The 24,042-nt window shown below is 38.3% G+C and overlaps 1 long non-coding RNA gene across 2 annotated transcripts in view; it reads right to left on the reverse strand.

The window, feature by feature from the left end:
- Positions 1-619: 619 nt before the first annotated feature.
- Positions 620-24,042, reverse strand: part of LOC132692585 (uncharacterized) — a 34,126-nt gene continuing 10,703 nt past the window's right edge. The window contains exons 3-5 of one of the 2 annotated variants that reach the window (XR_009616445.3): positions 23,228-23,404; positions 18,194-18,276; positions 620-945 (exon numbers count right to left, since the gene is read on the reverse strand). This is a non-coding gene — a long non-coding RNA (uncharacterized LOC132692585). The remainder of the gene's footprint in view (positions 946-18,193; positions 18,277-23,227; positions 23,405-24,042) is intronic. The other variant, XR_009616444.3, reaches the window with a different exon arrangement.

Raw genomic sequence — 24,042 nt, forward strand, 5'->3', positions numbered from 1 at the left:
AGACCTGGAGCTAACCAGGACCTGGCATGCTAATGGATACTGAAACTGGCATAGTTCCAGCCAAACACAGGGAGCAAAGAGATGGGGAATGTTCAATGACCATATACGGGCAGCCCCCTCTTCAGAACACATTTCAAGTCCCACTTCACCTAAGCCTACACTTGCTGGCTTCTTTTTTTTTTTTATTTTTTATTTTTGCACCACCAATGTCTTTACTTGTTCAAGAGTGATGTCTTTTTTTGTTTGTTTGTTTACTTTTTTAAAGTTTATTTATTTTGAGAGAGACAGAGTGGGGGAAGAATAGAGAGCAAGAGGGAGACAGAGAATCCCAAGCAGGCTCCATGCTGCCAGTGCAGAGCCCAATGCGGGGCTCGGACCCACAAAACCGTGAGATGATGACCTGAGCTGAAAGCAAGAGTTGGACGCTTAACTGACTGAGCCACTTAATGACTACATACATTTGAAGTAGCTTAAACAATATTTGCAAGATGTGCAGCAGTCATAGTGGGCTATGAAAAACTGTGTGATTTCTTTTAATGAAAAGGTCACAGGTACTAATACTAGCATGATGTACTGCCCACATTCATTATTGAAGGAAATGCTGCCTTTTGTGTAGAGGTTAGTGAAAACAAAACTTTAATTTTTTCATCCAGAATCACGTTGAACGCGACCAATGGACCTCAGGCTAACAACCCCCGAAAAGTTTGAAAACAAACAAAAATCCAACTAACAGAGTTGAAAACCCAGCTGCTGCCTAATAAAACAATTTCCAGGTGATGGGGATGCTCCTTCTCCTCCAGCCATTTTATTTGCAAATCTCAGTCCTCGTTGCCGGGTGAAATATTATTCTTGTGCATTTTGTCTTCCAGTGATCCGTTGCTGTGGGTTCCAGGTGTGTGTTGGTGTTTCTGAGCATTAGAAGGCACACTCAGAGTAGATCCCTTTCTGAAAGAGACATGTCACACAAAGACAATTATTCAGATAACTTACTTCAAAGTCTCCAGAAAATTTTAGGAAAAATAGGATGCTTCTCTTACAGATTAACCCCTTCAATTATCCTGCTTTTGGCTCCTTTAACTGAGGGGAAAACATCTCGGTTAAAAGCTCTTTGTACCCCAAATACTCTTTTGATGAACCTATAATTAGAGGTCAACAGATGAGGTTCTAGAAAAGCCTAGCTTTCAGGTGATTAAGATTAGACAAAAAGGAAAAGTCCTGAGGATTACGATCTGGAGTCACCTTCAATATTCGTTTAAAAACAATTTTTAAATGCTTATTTTTGAGAGAGAGATAGAGAGGGTGTGGGAGAGGGGCAGAGAGAGGGGGAGACAGAGAATCCCAAGCAGGTTCTGCACTGTCAGTGCAGAGCTCGATGTGGTGCCAGAACTCATGAACTGTGAGATCATGACCTGAGCCAAAGTCAGGAGTCTGATGCTTAACCGACTGAGCCACCCATGCACCCTGTTGTTCGTTTTTAAAAATTTATCCTATTAGGAGAAATGAAACAAAGTGTGGTCAAGAAAACTGTTATTATTGCCAGAAATAATAGCAGCATTAAGAACAACAACATCAATTAAGTCACTACCTTCATACAATGAAAATACCACCACAAATGTTAGTGAGAGGGACTTTTAAGTCTTAAACTTAGGCAGTCATTTCTTCTTCTTCTTTTTTTTTTTTTTTTTTTTTGCATCAGGGTAAGTTCAAAAATCTCAATTAATGGATAAGGAAACATAATTTCATACATATTCCTGGTTTAAAAAGACACACTACAATATACTAGTCAAAAGAAATAGTGATGTAAAAGCATAATGTCTAAATACTTTTATAAATGATCGATACCGTTAGTGCTGCTAGCTGAATGACCTTTATATTTATATGAGTACATAATGCTGCAAAGAATGTGTAAACGATTTTAATAGTTTTCAAGGACACACTGCTTAGGTAGACAAGGAGAGTATTGTGCTTTATTCTAAAGCAAAGCACAAATCCGGAAAGTTAGCTCGTACCCAAAAAAATGCTTTCATGATAATTATCACACGTGCAAATAAAGCTTTATTTTTTTAAGGTACTGATGTAAACTGGGGCCTTGTTCTTTGAAAATAATATTTTGCCTAACTTGAAAAGTTGAAGAAACTATTAAAAGTTGTACTTGATACAAACCTTGACATTTAGACTGGGGCAACCTGAATTCTAGGTATAACTGTCCAGAATCATAAGCAAACAAGTTACCAGATAGCTACAAGGTTCCTGACAAACCAAACCATTGAGAAACTGCTTATTTCATAAGTAATTTTCTAGTTAAGTGTAAAAGTGTTGATTTCATTTAAATTTGCAGCAAAATATAAACTTTAAAAATTGTATCTTGCCTTTTAGTATTACTCTGTGTACTTGCTTGCCTTCAATTAATTGGAAAACCAATGAATTTCCCTGAAAAAAGTAACAGAACTAAAATTTGGTCTGAAAGCCACAACTCATAAATAAAAATTATATTAGTTCAATAGATGCAACACAACTCTATTAAAAATCCCATCTGGTTTCTTGGTAGAAATTGACGTTTATCCTAAAATTCATATGTAAACTCAGGGTACCAACAACAGCTAAAACAATCTTGAAAGAACAATAAATAAAATTGGAGGACTCACATTTCTCAATTTCAAAACTGACTACCAAGCAACAGTATTGAAGATAGTGTGGTACTGGCATAAGATGTATGTGTAGATCAATGGCATAGAATGAAAGAATCCAGAAATAGACTCCTATTTCTATGTTCAATTGGGTTTTGATAAGGTTAACTAGACCAGAAAGGACAGTGTTTTTATTTTTTTTTCCAGATTCATAATATATTGTACAAATTGAGTATCGCATTATGAGTTGTCATTAGCTTCTCCAGGCATGGGAATTTAACAGGTGAGGCACAGTTTAAGATCCATTTCTGTTGCTTTCACAGCTGGTGTTTTTCCGACCTTAACTTGAAGTATAAGAGTTGAAATAGTTTTTGATACCAGTGAGATGGAGTTGGGCATCAGTTTCTGGACCTGCCATGATTTCAAACTTGCAAAAGGCAACAATTCCACTGGTTGTGTAGAAAGGACAGTGTTTTTAAACAAATAGTACTGGGACAACTGGGTGTCCACATTCAAAAGAATGAAACTGGACTCCTACCTCAATACATATGTAATTATCAACACAAATGGATCAAAGTCCTAAACGTAAGAGCGTAAACTACAAAACTCACAGAAAAAAAAAGAGTAGTAAATATGTGTGACCTTGGATTAGGTAAATTTCTTAGGTATGACACCAAAAGCACAAGCAACAAAAGAAAAAAGAGATAGACTTCATCAAAAATCTAAATATACATCGTCAAAAGCAAAACATTTAGTGATGCAAAGGACACTACCAAGGGAGTGAAAACACAACACATAGAATAGAAGAAAATATTTTCAAATCATTTATCTGATAAGGGACTTGTATCTGGAATATATAAAGAACTTAATAACAAGAAAAAAATTTTAAATGGGTACAGGATCTGGACATTCTCCAAATGGATGTTTTTCCAAAGAAGATACACAGATGGCTAATGACCACATGAAAAGGTGCTCAACATCACTAATCATCAGGGAAATGCAAATTAAAATCACAGTGAGATACCACTTTACACCCACTAGAATGGCTGGACTAAAAATAAACAAAAACAAACAAAACCAGAAAATAAGAAGTGTTGATGAGGATGTAGAGAAAGTGGAACCATACACTGCTGGTGGGAATGTAGGATTGGTGCAGCCACCGTGGAAAACAGTCTGGCAGCTCCTGAAAAAGTTAAACGTATAGTTACCATTTGAACCTTCAATTCACTCACTTTTAGGTATACACTGCAGAGAAATGAAAATGTATGTCCACACAAAAACATATATGAATGTTCATGGCAGCATTTTTCGTAATAACTTAAAAACAGAAACACCCCAACTACCCACAGACTGATGAATGGACAAAGTGTGATTTATCCATACAATGCAATATTATTTGTCCAGAAAAAGGAATAAAGTACTGATGATATATGCTACAGCATGGATGAACCCTGAAGACATCATGCTAGGTGAAAGGAGATAGTCACAAGAGATCACATATCATGGGATTCCATTTATGCGAAATGTCCATAATAGGCAAATCTAAGAGACATAAAGTAGATTTGTGGTTGCTTAAAGCTAGAGGAGATGGAAAGACTGTGGGGGTAATAGGTAAAAAAAATAGTGTTTTTTAGAGGGAAGTGATGAAAATATTCCAAAGTTGATTATGGTAAAGATTGCACAACTTCGTGAATAAACTAAAAGCCATGAATTGTATCCTTTAAATGGGTAAATTGTATGGTAGGTGAATTATATGCCAATAAAACCAATACAAAAAAACATTATTCAAATGACCCATTATCTTGATAGCAGACAGATTGTTAGGTTCCTATGAAAAAGATGCAAGATGCATTCATCCATTTATTCATTCATCCACAGGCATGGAATAGGAAATAGGAGGATGAGCAGGTTTGTGGCTAAAATCACTCTGGGGCATGTTGAGTTTGAAAAGCCAGTGGAATACAATCCAGCAAGAGAAGCCCAGCAGGAAATCAGAGATATAAATCATTATGTCAGGGGAGAAACTTATGTTGAAGTTATAGATTGGGGGTCATTTGCATATGCTTATAATAGTTAAAATTATGAATATGTAGAAAATGTGTGAGGCAGGAATTTTTTGGGGAATTGTAAAATACATGGAACATAAAATTTACCGTCTTAACTATTTTTAAATGTACAGTTCAGTGGTGTTAAGTAAATCCACACTGTTGTGCAACCAATCTCCAGATCTTTATCATCTTGTGACACTGAATCTCTATACCCATTAAACAACTACTCCCTATTTCCCCTTCGCCTCAGTTCTTGGAAACCACCATTCTACTTTCTATTTCTATGAATTTGACTAATGTAGATACGCATATGAGCATTTGTCTTTTTATTACCTATCTATCTATCTATCTATCTATCATCTACTACCTATCTATTTACTTATTTTTATGTTTAATTTTAAGTAGGCTTCACACCCAGTGCAGAGCCCAATGCGGGGCTTGAACTCATGACCCTGAGACCAAGACCTGAGCTGAGATCAAGAGTCAGATGCTCAACTGACTAAGCAAGCCAGGCGCCCCATCATATGAGCATTTGTCTTTTTGTGACTGATAACATTTCACCTGGCAGACTGTCTTCAGGGCTTATCCATAATGCAGCGTGTCTCAGAGTTTCCTGCCTTAAGCTAAATGATATTGCATTGTATACATACACCACATTTTATTTATCCATTCATCCGTTGAGGGACTCTTGGGCTGCTTCCCCTCTTGGCTATCGTGAATAACAAATATCCCTTTTCAATCCTTTTGGTATATATCCTGAAGTGGAATTGCTGGATCATATGGTCATTCCATTTTTAATTTTTTTTTATTTTTAACATAGTTTTTTTTTAATTTAATTTTTTTAAAATTTACATCCAAGTTAGTTAGCATATAGTGCAACAATGATTTCAGGAGTAGACTCCTTAGCGCCCCTTCCCCATTTGGCCCATCCCCCTTCCCACAACCCCTCCCGTAACCCTCAGTTTGTTCTCCGTATTTGTGAGTCTCTTCTGTTTTGTCCCCCTCCCTGTTTTTATATTATTTTTGTTTCCCTTCCCTTATGTTCATTTGTTTTGTCTCTTAAAGTCCTCATATGAGTGAAGTCATATGATTTTTGTCTTTCTCTAACTGACTAATTTCACTTAGCATAATACCCTCCACTTCTATCATGTAGTTGCAAATGGCAAGATTTCATTCTTTTTGATTGCCGAGTAATATTCCATTGTATATACATACCACATCTTCTTTATCCATTCACCCAGCGATGGACATTTTGGCTCTTTCCATACTTTGGCTATTGTGGATAGTGTTGCTATAAACATGGGGTGCACGTGTCCCTTGGAAACAGCACACCTGTATCCCTTGGATAAATGCCTAGTAGTGCAATTTCTGGGTCGTAGGGTAGTTCTATTTTTAGTTTTTTGAGGAACCTCCATACTGTTTTCCAGAGTGGCTGCACCAGCTTGCATTCCCATAAAATAAAAAAAAATTTTTAAATGCAAATTAAAACCATAATGAAATATCACCTCACATTTATTAGGGTGGTTACTATTAAAAAAAAAAAAAAGCATAAAATAACAAGTGTGGGCAAGGATATGGCAAAGTTAGAACCTTGTGCTCTGTTGGTGGAAATGTAAAATGGTATAGCTGCCATGGAAAGCAGCATGCCGGTTTCTTTACAGGACCCGAAGTGGGCTCCCTGCCAACAGGGTGACAGCAACAAACCTGATGCGGGGCTTGAACTCACGAACTGCAAGATCATGACATGAGCCAAAGTTGGATGTTCAATCACCTGAGCCATCCAGGCACCCGTTGTTGAGGGATTCTTAATTTAGGGTATGTGGACCACACCTAGTGTGAATGGGTGGGCTTTCAACAGTCATGAAATTCTATGTGTGGGTGGGTTGTTTTTCCTCAGAGTTTCTCTAGCTCTGACCACATTTGTTTCCCAGAGAGAAAGTAGCCTCTTTTCTGCCAGATTGTGTAAATAATGCATCTAGGAAAAAAAACCCTAAAGAATAAAAGAATGATTCCAAGTCTTTTGTTTGCTTATCGGGTTATTTATATCTTCTGTCATGCAAAGACCGTCACTGTTACATAGTCAACTGTATCTATCTTTCCTTTTAGAATTTCAGAATTTTTCAGCCTTGGTTAGAAAAGGATATCGCCTCAGCCTTTAGACAGAGCATATAGGAACCTAGATTTCTTTGTGTGATATCTTTATTCAGTTACATTTTTACATTTAAGTTTTTAATCTTTCTTGAATTTATTTTATATTAGTGTAAAATGGGGGGCCTTTAAATTTTCTTTCCTAGGTAAATGACAGCTATTTTAATCTCTCTGTCTCCCAAAACTTATAAGGTGATGTAAATAATATTGGTGCTGGTAGCTATCCTATTTTTTAGGGAAATGATTTTTTTTTTGATTTGCCACTGCATATTTGCTTGCTCAGTTTTGCTAATCTTAAGGATATTTAAATAGTTTCCTTCTATTCTTATTTTTCTAAGAGATTTTAGCAGGAATGGCTGCTGAATTCCATCAAATAAGTTTTTAGCATTTATTAAAATGCCTATATTTTTCTCTTTTATTGATGCATTTGATTATGTAACAGATTATATAATAATGAACCATTCTTGTATTTCTGAAATAAATCCTGTTTGGTCATAATATATTATCCTTTTGTTACATGGATTTTGCTTGCTAATATTTTATTTTGAATTTTTGCACTTTTATTCATAAGTGAGATTGTTCTATACTTTCCTTTATGTTGTTATATTTTCCAGGTTTTGGTATTAAAGTTTGCTGTTTTATACAATGAATTAGAAGAATATCATCTGGCATGGTAAATAACCTTGTAATTATCTCTTCTTTGAAAGTCAGATAAACCTAACTGGGAAGCTATCCGTATAGTTTTGGTGGCTTTTGTTTTGGTTTTGACAGAAGATGTTTTTCATCATCTGTTCAATTTCTTTTCTAGTGATTGATCTGTTCACATTTTCTATTTCTTTTGGGGGTCAATTTTACTTGCTTTTTTTTTTTTTAATGAGGAAATTAGTCATTTCCTCTAAATTTTCAAATTGCTGACATAGAATTGCAAGAAGTAATTTTCACCTATCCCTTTAGTCTCTCCTATACGTGGGGATATGACTTACTTCTCACTCCTCATTTTGCCTCTTCTGCTTCTTGCAGTATGTGTGAGGAGGGTGAGGTTTTGATTTCACTGGTCTTTTCAAAGAACTAGATTTTAGATTTAAAAGACTTAGTTCCTTTAATGTAATTTTTAAATAATGGTTAAGTCTGATAAACTTTCGTTATTTTCATTTTTATATATAAATTTTAAATTTTGTAAGTTTATTTACATAATTTTATATCCTTACATGATGTTCTTCACCTTGTTTGGTGCTTTCAACTTAATTTCATTTGTCTAGTATTTTTTTTTAGTGTTTATTTATTTTTGAGACAGAGAGAGACAGAGTGCAAGTGGGGGAGGGGCAGAGAGAGAGGGAGACACAGAATCCGAAACAGGCTCCAGGCTCCGAGCTGTCAGCACAGAGCCCGATGCGGGGCTCGAACCCATGAACCATGAGATCATGACCTGAGCCGAAGTCGGACGCTCAACCGACTGAGCCACCCAGGCGCCCCTCATTTGTCTAGTATTAATATCACCAACTCTACTTTATCTTTGTATATCCCTTCTTTTTTTTTTTAAATGTTTATTTCTGAGACAGAGAGAGACAGAGCATGAGTGGGGGAGGGGCAGAGAGAGAGGGGGACACAGAATCTGAAGCAGGCTCCAGGCTCTGAGCTGTCAGCACAGAGCCCGACACGGGGCTCAAACTCACAGACCACGAGATCATGACCTGAGCCGAAGCCAGATGCTCAACCGACTGAGCCACCCAGGCGCCCGTGTATATCCCTTCTTTGATACTCTGTGTAGGCATGTTCCTAGTAATTATCATACAGCTGACTTTTGCTTTTTTAACCAAATCTGGCAGTTTCTCATTTAAAATTTTTGTTTAATGTTTATTTTTGAGAGAGAGAAAGAGAGAGAAACAGACAGAGCATGAGTGGGGGGAGGGGCAGAGAGAGAGGGAGACACAGAATCCAAAGCAGGCTCCAGAATCTGAGCTGTCAGCACAGAGCCGGACATGGGACTTGAACCCAGGAACCGTGAGATCATGACCTGAGCTGAGATCAAGAGTCAGTCGCTTAACCACTTAACCGACTGAACCACCCAAGTGCCCCAGTTTCTGCTTTTTAATGGATACATTCAGGTCATCACATCCAATGTTCTTATCTTATTCTGTATTCATTAATTTAATTTAGATTTTGATTCCCTCTGTTTCTTTTTCTCTATTTTTGCTCATTTCAACAGCTTAATATATGTTTCATTTTCTCCTTTGTTAATTTGGAGTCTCTTTTGTATTTTTTTCCTATTCCATTAATGGTTACTTCCCTTTTCCTCCCCTCTGTATCAGAATATGTCTTTAGTATTATTTGTAAATAAGCCACCCCCTGAGATGCAGTATATTCCCCACCATGATGTTCTAATCTAGCCTTCCCTCCCCCACCCCACCCCCACCTCCCCTAGCTAAGATCTTTAGAACATTCTTAGTCACTTTCTTCCACTGTTCTCCCCGTCCCTCTGAGTATCTGGTACTCCTCCTCCTCCTTCACAGGCTTCACCAGCTAGAAGACCTTTTGCCTTCTGGCCTCATTTTAAAAAATCTTCTATATAAAGCAACTAATGAGGTCATCCTTACCTATTTCATGGAATGGTTGGAGGCTAAACTGGGAAATCTGTGAAAGCACTTTGTAGACTGTGAAATGGTGTACAAACACCAGGGAGAGAGGATTTGTAAAGAGGAACTGGCCTGTCTTGATCTCAATGGACAACTGTAGACAAGGTGGGATTATAGTCTTCATGCTTCTGTGGCTTCCATGCCATGAAGAAATGGTGCTCCAACTCTCTTATTGGGCACAAATTCCCCACTACTGGAGATTGACTTCTCTCAGCTAAGGCATTTTATTAAAGGGCAACATGCATTTAATGGATGCATCTTAAAGGATGATATCCTAAGCTATCAGAATCTATTAACATCTGAGAAAGCAGACTACTTTGCAGGAAAGGAACTCTGAGCAGAAGGGTTCTGATAGGATGGGCCAGTTTTGAAGCCTGGAAACTGCCTGCAAATGGCTCCAAAGAAGGTATCTGCAAGGAGGAACTCCAGACAGAAGACTCAGGGATCAGGCAGTACCTAAAAGAAGAGAAGGTAGGAGATGAAGGTAGGAGATGGCACATTTTGACTTTTTGGCAGGGTTGTCTCCCACCTGCACTGGCTGAGAAGTTTGTGGTGTTACATCGACTCATGCCTGGACAGACACTCTACCAGCACTGACATACAGGAATATGAGAGCCACGTGTATAATAGTAAAACGTTCTAGTAGCCACGCTTTTAAAAGTAAACACAAATGTGAAATTAATCTTAATAATGTATTTTATTTAACCTAATGTATTTATAGTATTTTTATTTCCACATGCCATCAATATGAAATTATTACTGAGATATTTTACATCCTGTTTTCCTACTAGGTCTTCCAAATCCAATATGTATTTTATACTTTATATGTATCTTAATTTGGACTGGCCACAGTTCAAGCGCTCAATAGCCACACGTGGCCGGTGGCTGTCTGATTGGACAGGAATGCTCTGTGGTGACGTTGGTAAATTCAGCACAGTCCTGGCCTTGGTGGAAGTCACCAGTCAGATATAGCGTTCTTTTTTAATGACTCCTGGTGTGGTCTCCCAGTTCTTGTTACCAGAGCCTGACAGATGAGTCCTCAATTAGGGCTGGCATCCTAACAGATGGTAAACCCCAGGAGAAGGTCAGTTTTATGAGCGTAGGGCTTTGTTCTATTTTACTCACTGCTATATCCCAACACCTCCAGTAGTACCTGGAACATAATCGGCATTCAATATACATTTATTCAATGGATTATATTAGTTTGTCTTCCTAGCTGTAAAGCTAGCATATACATCTCATTTCTAAAATTGTTTTTTAATGTTTATGTATTTTTGAGAGAGAGAGACAGAGTGTGAGCAGGGGAGGGGCAGAAAAGGAGGCACCCAGAATCTGAAGTAGGTTCCAGGCTCTGAGCTGTTGGCACAGTGCCCAATGTGGGGCTCGAACTTACAAGCCATGAGATCACAACCTGAGCTGAAGCCGAACGCTTAACCAACTGAGTCACCCAGGTGTCCCAACACAGCTCATTTCTAATAATTATGTGTGTGAATAACTTTATTTATTTTTAAGAAACTTATCAAACTGTATACTTTATTATTTTATTTACTTATTTTTTAAAGTAAGTTCTACCCCAATGTGGGGCTTGAACTCATGACCCCTAAGATCAAGAGTTGCATGCTCTACTGACTGAACCAGCCAGGAGCCTCTGTCTGAGAATAATTTTAAATTAAGCCCAAACATTATAGAGATAACATTTTTACAACTTATGAACTAAAAGAAAATCCTAAATCAGTTTTAAAATTAAAAGGAGCTAATCACTCCATTTGTCACACTCTTAGTGTTACTACTGAATATGCATTTTAACCTTTAAAGATTTTCTAGTGGGCATTACACTATAACAAAAAGAGGAAATCAACCCATGATCGTATTTATTATAATGCCTATAACCCCATTTTTTGCTAAATATGTTATTATAGTATTATAAATCTAAGTATTTTGCAAAGTTGTATAATTGCTGCCTGTTCCATAATTCCCTGAAGAAGGACAGATCTGATGAGTGGGTGTATTCATAACAATTGGTCACAACATTTCAGAGTGAAGTCATTGCCTTTTGGAGGCCTTTTTTTTTAAGGCCCTAATAGAACTTTAATAATTAATTAGGGCCTTTTTTTTTAAGGCCCTAATAAATAATTAGGGCCTTTTTTTTTAAGGCCCTAATAAATAATTAGGGCCTTTTTTTTTAAGGCCCTAATAGAACTTTAATAATTAAGATCATTTTCATAATTATTATAATAACTATTCTTTGTTGAATGCTTATTATAAGAATGATGTGAAGGGTTTCATGTACATTATTTCACTAAAACTTTAAAATAATGCTAATAGTCACTTGCTTAAAGTGATCCAGCTAATACATGATATAGTCAGGATAAAACCCTGGTCTGCCTGGCTCCTGAGTCTGGAATCTTGTCCATTCCGTTAGTCCACCCTCCCCAGTTTTGTAGCGAGAATACTTAAGCCCTGACAAAATTCTGTGATTTATCCCAGATTATATGGCTCAAAAGTGGCAAAGTCAGAATTAAAATCCACATGGGCCAGATCCTCTCCTCTATACAACACAGTCTGTCCATAAGCAAAGCTTGAGGCATGTAATTTATTCAAAACATATCTTTTAAATCATTGAAATAAAAATTTGATCTTCACTTGGAGAAAAACAGTGATTACTGATTTTTAATCTATTTTGCCATTAACAGCAAAGTAATATGTTTAACAGCTAGGGTGGGGATTGGGAAAGCAGGATCAGGGCACTAAGTAGGGCACATAATCTTTGATTTTGGTCCCAAACTAAACGAATAAAATGAACCATTATCTGTGAAAGTGGTCAGTGATTAAATGTTACTAGCAAACGAACTCCACAGAAGGCCACAGAAAACCTTGGTGGAAGCTAAGAAGCATGAAATACGATTGAAAAGGGAGAAAGCTCTCCTGGGTTCACAGACTGGAAACAATCTCTCCAGATTCCTCTCGAGGGCTCTTCCCACACCTTCTACCTACATCTTTGAATCTCCACCACCTGGATGGCTAGGGGCCAGTTAGGGGCCAGCTGGGGGAATGTCCCAGCCCTGGGTGTTTTCAGGGCTGACCCGAGAACGGTCAGCTCTGGAAAGCAGCAGGTGCCTTGTCAATCTCTATAAACCCCAGGAGAACTTAGAACAATGGCCTTCTCAGTCCTGGCAGTCCTGGCGGCTCTCCTCAAGGCCACCTCCCTTCCATTTAAGTCTCTTTTTATTGAAGCCAGTTGAATGCTGTCTTATCCGCATTAAGGGGGCTAGGGCTGCTCCCGGCTACAATTAGATTTTTATGCCACCTGGGCATAGAAGCTCACTTCATTTTCAATGTCCCACCATTCCGGTAGAGTTTTTACTTTGAAGTTCACAATTAATTTGGGGCCAGCAAACTATTAGATGAAAGGGAAACTACACTGGTACATAACAGTAAAATACTAGCGGGGTTACAGGGAAAGGCCAGTGCAAGAGACACGGGGACTAATCAGCTGTGGGAGGTATGTCGTCAAGCGTCTCAGCTCAAACAACTGAAATTGTTCCTGTAACTCCCCTTGCTGGCCAAAACGAAGAGTGACACAAGAAAAAAAAATCTGCACACTTCCTGCTCTCCCTGATACCTCCTCTCTCTCTCACTGCATATCTGAATACCTCAAGGTTAGAAAAAAAAAATGGTAAGAAAAAAATCTAGCGTGAAGGGACTAAAATCGATAGCTTTACTTGCCATGTTTTTGATGGATCAGCTATTCAAGCAGGAAATGCACTTTCCCGCTTTGATGAAGAAGAAAGTATCCTCCCCAGTATGACAGTGTTCATGGCATTCACCTTCACTTACCTCATAAGCAAGAACAGAAGTTACGTAGGCAAGGTTTACATCCGTAGCACCAGGGAGTTTAGCTATTTCAAAGCCATGACATCCAGCTCATCTCACACATACTGTGTGAAAATGGATTGTATTTGTTGAATCTGGCACTAATTGTGATGAATTGCAAACACAAGAGTACCATCAATTCAATTATCTTACTGAAACGACATTTTTAATTCAGAAAGAAAATTCCTGCAACATATACGTGTTAAGAAATGGAACACTGGCACTGTACTCAATTTACTCAATCTTAGGGAAAGGTGACATGGGGAAGACAGTCCACCGACTACACAGATTTCTGACAGTTCTATTGTTTAGAGGCTTTGGAAGGTATAAGCAGGTTTCAGCTATAAAAGCTCATTGTCCTTTGAAATTAAAGTGATAGTTCCTGTGCCCTACAGTATTTTCTTATAACAGCAGATTTGTTTTCTTGCTGTTCCGCCATCAGTAACAATCCCATCTCTAGGTGAGCTTCTAAGGATATCCATAAACAAATTCTGTATAATCCAGAAAGAGTCTTCTTCTTGGTGGGAAACTACTCCAGAAATTATGTGTATTTGAAGGCCATTTTGAGATTTTACATTAACTCTCTGAAGTTTCCCCTGTGTTATTTAGTACTTCTTTTCTCATGTTTATTTTTGAGAGACAGAGAGAAAGTTGGGGAGGGGCAGAGAGAGAGAGAGGGAGACACAATCCAAAGCAGACGCCAGGCTCTGAGCTGTCAGCACAGAGCCCGATGTGGGACTCGAACCCATGAACCTGGAGATCATGACCTGAGCCAAAGTTGGACGCTTCATCAACTGAGCCACCCTGGTACACTGTGTTATTTAGTACTTCTCTGTTCTAATAATTTGCAAAATGATGTTTTAATGGCAATTATATTCGCTATTGATGAACTACAGTTCCTCAATGATATTCATTGGTGATGGTTCATCAGTTAGCTAATGCTAAGCAAAAGATTTTCAAATATCAGATCATTCCCACTAAAATGTTAAAAAACTGTCTATTCCTGCTTCACCTCATTTATGCCGTGTGTTTAACAATGATGCTAAATTCTTCTGATGACACTGGGCATCGAATCTTTAACATAGGATGTCTAAAACAAGGACAACAATATAGTCTTTGAGGGTCGGACCAAACTGGAGCATTGAATAAGACTGAGGGGCTTGGATCTAGATGATGCATTCCAAAAGTGGCATTGCCAAATGGGAGAGCTTACTTGCAAAAATGAGACCAGGACAGTAAGGGCACTCGGAGCACATAATACCAGGAAAACATGACTCCTTCACCTTGTACTTACCCACCACCTTCTCCTATCTTCACCTCTTTCCCTTTACAGTTTGAGGTGCCGTGGCCCATTATTGCAGCTACTTTCTTGCAAACAGCTTCATTATCCTTGCTCCATTTACTTCTTCCATCACAACTGCCAGGCAAGAGAATGGCTCTGAATCAAACCACCTATCTACTTCTCTGCTGAGATCCCCAGGCTACTGAGCTCATGGGAGAAATCATACAACTGCATGCATCACATTGATTCTACCATAGACCAGTAGTCTCCAACCTCAGCACAGCCTGGTAATCATTCAGCATTTCCCTAAGTGGTTCTTTTTGCCACGCTCCACAGAATTCAACCTCTCTTCATTTTCCCTGAACCTCTGACACCGGCATTCAATCTTCCCTTCTACCCAAAAGACAGAACAGTGCTATCGGGTTAGGTACTCCTTCACTTTTATACCCTGGCCAGTGGTATACTAGTAAATGACCAATAACTGACTCTTTGGGGGTTTGGGGTGTGAGGAAGTTCTGATTTATAGTGTTGATCAGTTTCCATGGTGTAAATATTCCCACAGTGGCTGAATTCAAGCTTTTGATGTATACTAGCCGGCTCTCAAAATTTCTGAAAATTTAACTATTGGCTGCCATGAGCTAGTAGAAGCTGGGTCCTGTACACACTGCGTGATGCCCAGAAATTTAAATAGGTACAGAACATCTCCTTCTTCACCCTCTGTTATAGGAGATGTCTCTCCTATTCTCCAATCTAAAGTGAAAGACTCCCTCCTGCCTTCTATCAGTATCTTTTTCTATTAAAATCCTTCCCTTGGGGCGCCTGGGTGGCTCAGTCGGTTGAGCGTCCGACTTCAGATCAGGTCATGATCTCATGGTTCATGGGTTCGAGCCCTGCATCGGGCTCTGTGCTGACCGCTCGAAGCCTGCAGCCTGCTTCAGATTCTGTGTCTCCCTCTCTCTCCGCCCCTCCCCTGCTCATGCTCTGTCTCTCTCTGTCAAAAATAAACATTTAAAAAAATTTTTTTTAATCCCTCTCTTGTGCATTTTCAACTTCCCCCTCTTTATTGGCTAATTTCTTTTTTTATCTTTTTGTCATTCAATTACCTCTCTCCCATGCTTTTCATTTAAGGAAACTTCATTTGATTCCACATTTCTGTCCAGCGATGTTGCAGACCCACTTCTCCAAAGAATTGTTTCCATTGTCTTCTCTTCAGATCACTCATCTACTTACTGGAATCTGGGTTTCCACTGAAATCTCGAAGTTCCTTGTTACTAGATTCAATAGAGAATTCTCAGTCCTTCTTCTACTGACTTCTCTTTCAGCATCTGACACATTTGACCACTTCTTCCTCTCCTTGGCTTCTGGGACACAATGGTTCTCTGATTCTACTCCTTCCTCTTGGCTTCGGTCTCCTATGCAGCCTCCTCCCTTTTGTCCTTTTCTTACTTGTTGGTGCTCCTCATTATTTTATTCTGAGATCCCTCTCTTCTCATTCTACTTGCCCAGGACTTCATCTCCTCCCAGGCCTTCAATTACCATCCCTAAATTGATGATGACTCACTGATCCATGGCTCTAGGACATTCCTTCTCCTGAACTTTAGACATGTACTACCCACTGCCTGCTAGACATATTCTTTTGGCTATCTCCAGAGGCACCTCAAGTTTAACATTTCTAACACGGAAATCTCCCCAGATCTCCTCCCCTTCTGTGCTCTCAGCTCAGTGAATGACTGTAAGTTGCCCATGCCAGAATAATCCTCGAATCCCTCTAATATCTCATAGCCAGCAATCACGAAGTCCTGATGATTCCACTTCCAAAGTATCTCTTCCATCTCTCTACCTCTTATCATCCACAGGGCTACCAGCCTGGTTCAGTCACATTATCTCTCCAAACTAGTCTCCTTGCCTCCAGGCTTGCCTCATCCTAATCATTCTCCATTCTGCAGTGATCTCTTAAAAACAAATCTGATCGTGTCACTTGCTTCCCTAATCACTTCTGTTGCTTCTCCACTGTTTCTAGGACAGAGACCAAACTCTAATATGACCTATGAGTCTCTGTGTGGTCTGACCCCCGTTTCCAAGCCTCTCCTTGCCTCCTACCTTGTTCCCATTGATCTAAATATTTTTCAGTTCCTAAACATGTTATGAGCTGTTTCATCTCTGGGCCTTTGAATATATGGTTTACTTTGCTGGGAACACCATAATTTACTTCCTGCTGCTTCCCATCCGTCTACCTCTGACTCTTACTCATTGTTAGAAGTTGTTCCCTACATAAGTGCCACTGACCCAGTTCTCTTCACTTTTGTAACCATTGCATTTAACCGTTGCATTTAACCATTACATTTAACACAATGATTGTTTTGTTGCCTTGTCTCCTTCATAGGTAAATAATCTCCATAAGGACAGGAACTATGTCTATGCTCTTCACCACTGTATCCCCACTGATTTTAATCAAGAAACCACATGTCCTTAACATCACTCCACATCTCCCCCACCCCCAGCCCCTGGCAACCACTAATCTACTTTCTGTCTCTCAGGAATTCACCCCCCTAGGTAAGTTTGTGGTAAGAAATATTTAGCCTGGACCTATATAAGAATATTAAGTTAGTGACTCATGGCAAATTCATGGCACCCTCTTGTGCCTTATTTTCCTTAACTTTGAAAGGATGCCTACTTATTCAAGAACAAAGTCCATAAGATGGTCTGCAGTGTTTAATAAACCACCTATATATCACTTGATTTCCTGTGCAATTTTGTATTGCTCCGTTTCCTATCTCTTGTTTTGGTTAATTCATAGAATTTTCAATTTCATGAGTGTTGGCTTCTGTTGCTAGAAGCAAAGCTTCTCATTATGCTTTGAAGAATCTCCCATTCTGCCAAGCTGGCTCCTTGGGTCCCTGCCTTCTGCTTAATTCCTCCTTGTGCTCTAAAATAGGAGTTTCATCCATTCTGATCTCAAGGAATTTGGATCCCTGCAAGTTAACATTTTGAAACTTGTCTTACATACAAAGTTGTATTGCTCTCATTCAAAACCTATCTTTTGGGGTGCTTGGGTGGTTCAGTCGGTTGAGCATCTGACTCCAGATTTCAGCTCAGGTCATGATCTCACTGTTCCTGGGATCCAGTCCTGCACCTGCTTGGGATTCTCTCTCTCCCTTTCTCTCCACCCTTCCTCTCATTTGCTTGTAAGTGCACACGAGTTCTCTCTCTCTCTCTCAAAATAAGTAAACATTTTTTAAAACCTATCTTTTAATTAAGACATTTTTAGGTTTTTAGTTTTTGTTTTCAGAAACAGGTAATTAAAAATAATAAAAAATAATAGATATTATTTTAAGGGAGAGATACATCTACCATCTCCAAGAACTTCATGGCTGCTTTATGAATTGTAAATGGAGAGAAAGGCTAATGAATCCAACTATTTCCCAAGGATCATATTTAACATTAATTGAGACTATGAGGTACCAGGGACAATGCTAAAATCTTTTTTTCCATTACTTCATTTAAACTCAGGGCAACCCAACAAAGTAGGAATATTGCTACCGTCCTTTTACAGGTAAAGGAAACAGAGATTAAATGACTCACCCAACGTCAGACAGCTAGTAACTAAAGATGAGGACCTTGGTGGTTCTCTGAACTACAGACTCCAAAATCCAATATTGTTCTTCCTGGGAGAAAAAATTAATTGTAAAGTTAAATGGTAGTTTAATCTCATACTGTTTATCCTGAAAAATAGCATTAACTTCTGATTTTAAATGTTTACAGCATCGAATTTGAATATTTTCTTGATAATAGAAAAATATAAATATCCATGTATGTTTTGTTTTGTTTTTATTTGAGAGAGAGAAAGCACAGCAAGGGAGAGGGGCAGAGGGAGAGAGAGAATCTTAAGCCGGCTTTGCTCTCAGCCCAGAGCCTGACACGGGGTTCCATCCCACGACTCTGGGATCACAGTCTGAGTTGAAATCAAGAGTGGGATGCTCAACCGACTGAGCCACCTAGGTGCCCCTAAATATGTCTGTATGTTTAAACATGGGCTGTTTGAGAAACGCTTGTGCTTCCTAACCACCAATTTCATTGCTTCTCCATTTGGAGTGTTCACACGGTATCACAGGATAGGACTGAACCCGGGAGGTAGAACAGTGAAAAAGACCAGCTCTTAAGATGACTAAAATCCCTCTTATTTCCTTCCCATACATAACACTAGATGCATATAGCTAAATTGTGTCTTGTTTTCCTTTTTGTAATAATTTCAATTATCACAATTTGAATGCTTGGCCCATAGTAGGCACTCACTAATTATCTACTGAATGAATTGATTTGCCCTTTTTTGGAACTCTATGGCATTTACTTCCTAAAGTCAGGACCTGCAAAAAGAGAAGCTTAACACCAAAGAATACTAAGAGACATTCAGCATTATAATTTTAGGAGTTTGTACATTCCACTCAGTCTTAAATATATGCCACATTTGCTCTCTAACTGCTTTAGCTATGTTAGTCTTGTTTCCTTAACCAGATTTTAAGCAAGGACTGTTATTCAATTCTTATCTGAGCCTCGTGGAGCCTAGCACAGTGCTGGTCTTAGATAGTCTATCAAAATGCACATCACATTCTCTTACAAATAGTAATGGCTTAACAAATATCCGTTAATATGGTTATGAAAATTATTTTCAAGGGACGCCTGGGTGGCTCAGCTGGTTGAGTGTATGACTGTTGGTTTTGGCTCAGGTCATGATCTCACAGCTCTGTGGGTTTGAGCCCCATGTCCGGCTCTGCCCTGGCAGTGTGGAGCCTGCTTGGGATTCTCTCTCTCTCTCCCCCTCCCCCACTTGTGCTGTCGCTCTCTCTCTCTCTCAAAATAAATAAACTTAAAAAATTTATTTTCAAGTTGACAAATTTTGTTGGAACCAACAGCCTCTTTCCTTCTAATTTTCATAAATCGCAACTTCATTTTTTTCCCCCAGGTTAACGTAAGTGTAGTAAACAAATTATAATTTTGTAAGTTATAAATTTTATAATTTATAAAATTTTAAGCCAAGTAAATATACAAAGTGTAATAGCATTATAAAGAATTTCTCTGCTGTCATCTATATGTTTATAAACCAGGCAAAATTAATTTGATTGCGTGGTCTAAATGGGTTTGATCTTAGCCATATACTAGCATTTTTTTTTCCATACAACTTTTGATTGAAATATAATTCAAATGCTTAAAATTCAACTTTTTAAAAGTATACAACTCAGTGGTTTTAGTTATTCACAAAGTTGTCAACCCATCACCACTATCTAATTCTAGAACATTTTCATCACCCCAGAAAGAAATCCCATATCCATTAGCTGTCATTCCTCCTTCCCCCCAACCCATGGCAACCACTAATCTACTTTTTTTCTCTGTGGATTTGCCTATTTTGGACATTTTGTTTAAATGGAATTATACAATACGTGGCCTTTCTTTTTTTTTTTTTTTTTTTTTTTTTTTTAGTTTTATTCATTTAAGTAATCTCTATACCCAAAATGCGGCTCTAACTCATGACCCCGAGATTACGAGTCACATGTTCTTCTGACTGAGCCAGCCATGCTCCCCCTATCGTGTCTGATTTCTTTTACTGGAGTGATGCATTTCAGGTTCATTATGTTGTATTATGTATCAGCTCTCCATTCTTTTTTGTGATCAAATAATATTCCATTGTACAGATAAACTACATTTTGCTTACCTAGTCATCAGCTGATGGGCATTTGGATTGTTTCCACCTTTTTAGTGCTGCTATGGACATTCATATACAAGTTTTTGTTTGAACACCTTTTTTTCAGTTCTCTTGGGGTATATATACCTACAAAAGGAATTGCTGAGTAAAATGGTAATATTATGTTTAAGTTTTTGAGGAACTACTAATCCGTTTTCCAAAGCAACTGCACCATTTTACATTCCCACCAGCAGAGTCTAAGGATTCCAATTTCTCTATATCCTCCCTAACACTTAGTATTTTCTTTCTTTTTCTTTTTTCTTTTTTTTTTTTTAATTCTAATCACTCTAGTAGTGTGAAGTACTTTCTCATTATGGTTTTGATTTGCATTTCCCTATTGACTACTGATGTTGAGCATCTTTTCATGTGCTCTTTGGCCATTTGTATATTTTCTTTGGAGAAATGTCTGCAGATCCTTTGTCTATTTTTTAATTGGGTTATTTGTCTTTATTTTTGAGTTGTAAGAATTCTTTATAAATTCTGTATACAAGTCTCATATGAGACATATAATTGTAAATATTTTATGCTGTTCTATGGGTTGTCTTCATTTTCTTGATAGTAACCTTTTACAACACTAAAGTATTTACTCTTGATGTTGTATATTTAAATTTTTGGTGAACTCCAATTTATCTAATTTTTTGCTATCTATTTTAGTTGCTTATGCTTTTGGTGTCATACCTAAGAAATCATTACCAAATACAAGGCCACAAATACTTACTCCTGTGTTTTCTTCTAAGAGTTTCATTGTTTTAGCTCTTACATTTAGGTTTTGATTCATTTTGTGTTAATTTTTTTTTTTAAGAATTGCATTTTATTGAAATTTTTTTTAATTTATTTTTGAGAGAGAGAGAGCGAGAGAGAGAGACAGCACATGAGTAGGGGAGTAGCAAAGACAGAGGGAGTCACAGAATCCGAAGCAGGCTCCAGGCTCTGAGATGTCAGCACAGAGCCCCACACAGGGCTCAAACCCATGAACCATGGGATCATGACCTGAGCCGACATCGGACACTTGACCAACAGAGCCACCCAGGTGCCCCTGGGTTAATTTTTGTGTGTGGAACATGCATTAACATGTGTGATCATATGCACTATCTATTGAAGTTCGTACAGAAGTAGTTCAAAGGATTGCAGATATAAGCAGTGGGAAGTGACAGTTTTCAAGTAATCAGAACTCACAGCAAATATATTTAATCTTTAAAAAAATTAATCTGAAATTTTCCTAGCTTGAGGGTAATAAGTGAAAATATAATAACACAACTTCCTTTGTATATTACATTAAACTCAGTAGCTTTTTCGTAGCATTTGCTTAATCTTTATCAACAGATATTCCTTCTGTAATATTTCTGGCAGGTAAGAGAAATTTTGATACATTTGATACACGTTTGTTCAGAAACATAGCTAAATTTAAGTTGTTCTGTTCAAATGAAGGAGAAAGAAAGAATGAGCAAGATTAGAACTACTTCCCTATTCAGAAGCAGAGTAATGTCAGGTATCTATTCATCAGACCTCCTGAATACCTTTCCTGAACAGACATTTCAATTTGAAAGAATTTTAACAACAGTCTCAACTGCATGCCCAGAGAAATGGAACAGACAGCAGGAGTTTTCAAGAAAAGAACAAAGAGACAAAAATCAAGCAGGTTTGCCAACAGTAGGTCCCTTTGTTTGAAACAACATGAGGACTTTGTAGCAATTCCATCTTAGAAGTTTCTATAAACCAGAGTTTGAAATTCATCTTGGGGATGAGGGCACTGTTAAATTACTGGGGTCAAATGTATCACAGTTACGTTAACATTGCTTATTTTCCAGAATCATAATTTATAGTAATTCTCCATTAAATTCAGGTTTCTGAGAAAACAAAATTGAAATGATTTTACAAAGTACATTCTCCTAAAGGAGAGATTGATTGCCTGATTGATTCATTGATTGATTACTGCCCCCAAGGAGAGTTTGTTTTGAAAAATTAATTAAAAACTAGAGTTAGAGAGGTTTTTCCTAGAGATTGAAATGGAAGTTATTTTTAGTTTTTTAATAAAATTAGGAAGATTGGCTGTAGGACATTGGTGGCTCCTGAAATTTAATTCACTTCATGTTGTCAAATGCCCTTTCAGTCATTGTACCTTTCATCCTCAAAAGAAAATCTCTTTCAGCAACTACAGGTGAGAACGTTTTGATATGGCACATATACAAAATCATATGTGGCGCTGAGGTTGTTCTTTGGGGACAGTGGTGCCCAATCTTTTCTCACTCTCATTCTAGTTGAAATTTAAAATGCTTTGTTATCAGAAGGTTTTTCCATTTAAGGTTGGCAGCAATTTGACAAGACTATAGACGCAAGCGTGCCTTTGCTGGGGAACGATCGCTGTGCGTTTTCTTGCATCGTGACAGTTGGTGAGTGTGCCTTTCCTTGGATTCTCTGAAATGATTTCCGGTGACACTGGCTTGTTTTTGACCTGAAGACATACTGTGGTCTTGCTTTTCAAACTGGGGTACCAGTGTAAGCTTTGTGATGGCAGAAACTGCCTTGTCGCTGCTATGGCCCCAATGTCTAGAATACTGTCTGGCATGGTGCTCGAATAGTTATTGAATAAAAGAGAAGAGGAAGAAGGAGGAGGGAGGGAAAGAGATGCAGAGACAAAGAAGAAGGGAGGAAGAAGAGAAAAGAGGAAGAGGAAGAAAAAAGAGGAAAGAAAAAAAGAAGCAGAAGTAAAAGAACTGGTGGCAGAAGGGGAAGGAATTGATAGCACATCACAAGGAACATGTGGGTGTGAGGTGGGGAGGAGGGAGGCAAAGCTAGAGGAAAAACATAGGGAAGGTCAATGTTGCCCAAGGAAGCGAGATGGGGAAGAGAAGATTACATCAAAATAAATAAAGAGGCACCTGGGTGGCTCAGTCGGTTAAGCATCAGACTCTTGGTTTCTGCTCGGGTCATGATCCCGCGGTTCGTGAGTTCAAGCCCCACGTCAGGCTCTGTGCGACAGCATGGGGACTGCTTGGAGTCCTCGCTCTCCCTCTCTCTCTGCCCTTCTCTTGCTCGCTCACATGTGCGCTCTCTCTCTAAAAATAAATAAAATAAACTTAAAAAGAATTTAAAATAAATATAGATATGTGGAGGAAGATGCAAAATTTGCATTAGGCAATAAGTTGCATTCCCTGCTTCCACAGACTCATAGACTCTCATTCTCATAGACTCACAGACTCATAGATTCTCAAGTTGGGAAGGCATCGAAGAAGTCATTCTGTCACATCAGCCATATCTGATCCCTCAATCCAAGATTGGTGAACTTTTTCTGAAGAAAGTAAGATATTTTAGGTTTTGAAGGGCATAGTCTCTATCACAACTGCTCCATTATGCCATTGTAGCATGAAAAGACCATACACATACACAGTATGTTAGAAAAAAAAATGTGTACAGCCTTGTGTCAACAAAAAACAGGTGGCGGGACAGATTTGGCCTGTGGGCTATATAGTTTGCTGACCATACCTGCATATTTTCTACAATATTCTGACAATGCTTATCACCTCTGTCTGCATCTGCAGTGACAGGAAACACACTTCTTTTCAAGGAAAACTGTTCCATTTTTGTATGATTGTGGTTATAGAAAGGCATTCTTTATATTGAGTAAAAATATGCTTTTGGTGTTATGGACTGAATGTTTGTGTCTCCCTAAAATTTGTACATTGAAATTTAATCT

The sequence above is a fragment of the Panthera onca genome, chromosome B1 (assembly GCF_046562875.1).
Source record: "Panthera onca isolate mPanOnc1 chromosome B1, mPanOnc1 haplotype 2, whole genome shotgun sequence".
In the NCBI taxonomy this organism is placed as follows: domain Eukaryota; kingdom Metazoa; phylum Chordata; class Mammalia; order Carnivora; family Felidae; genus Panthera; species Panthera onca.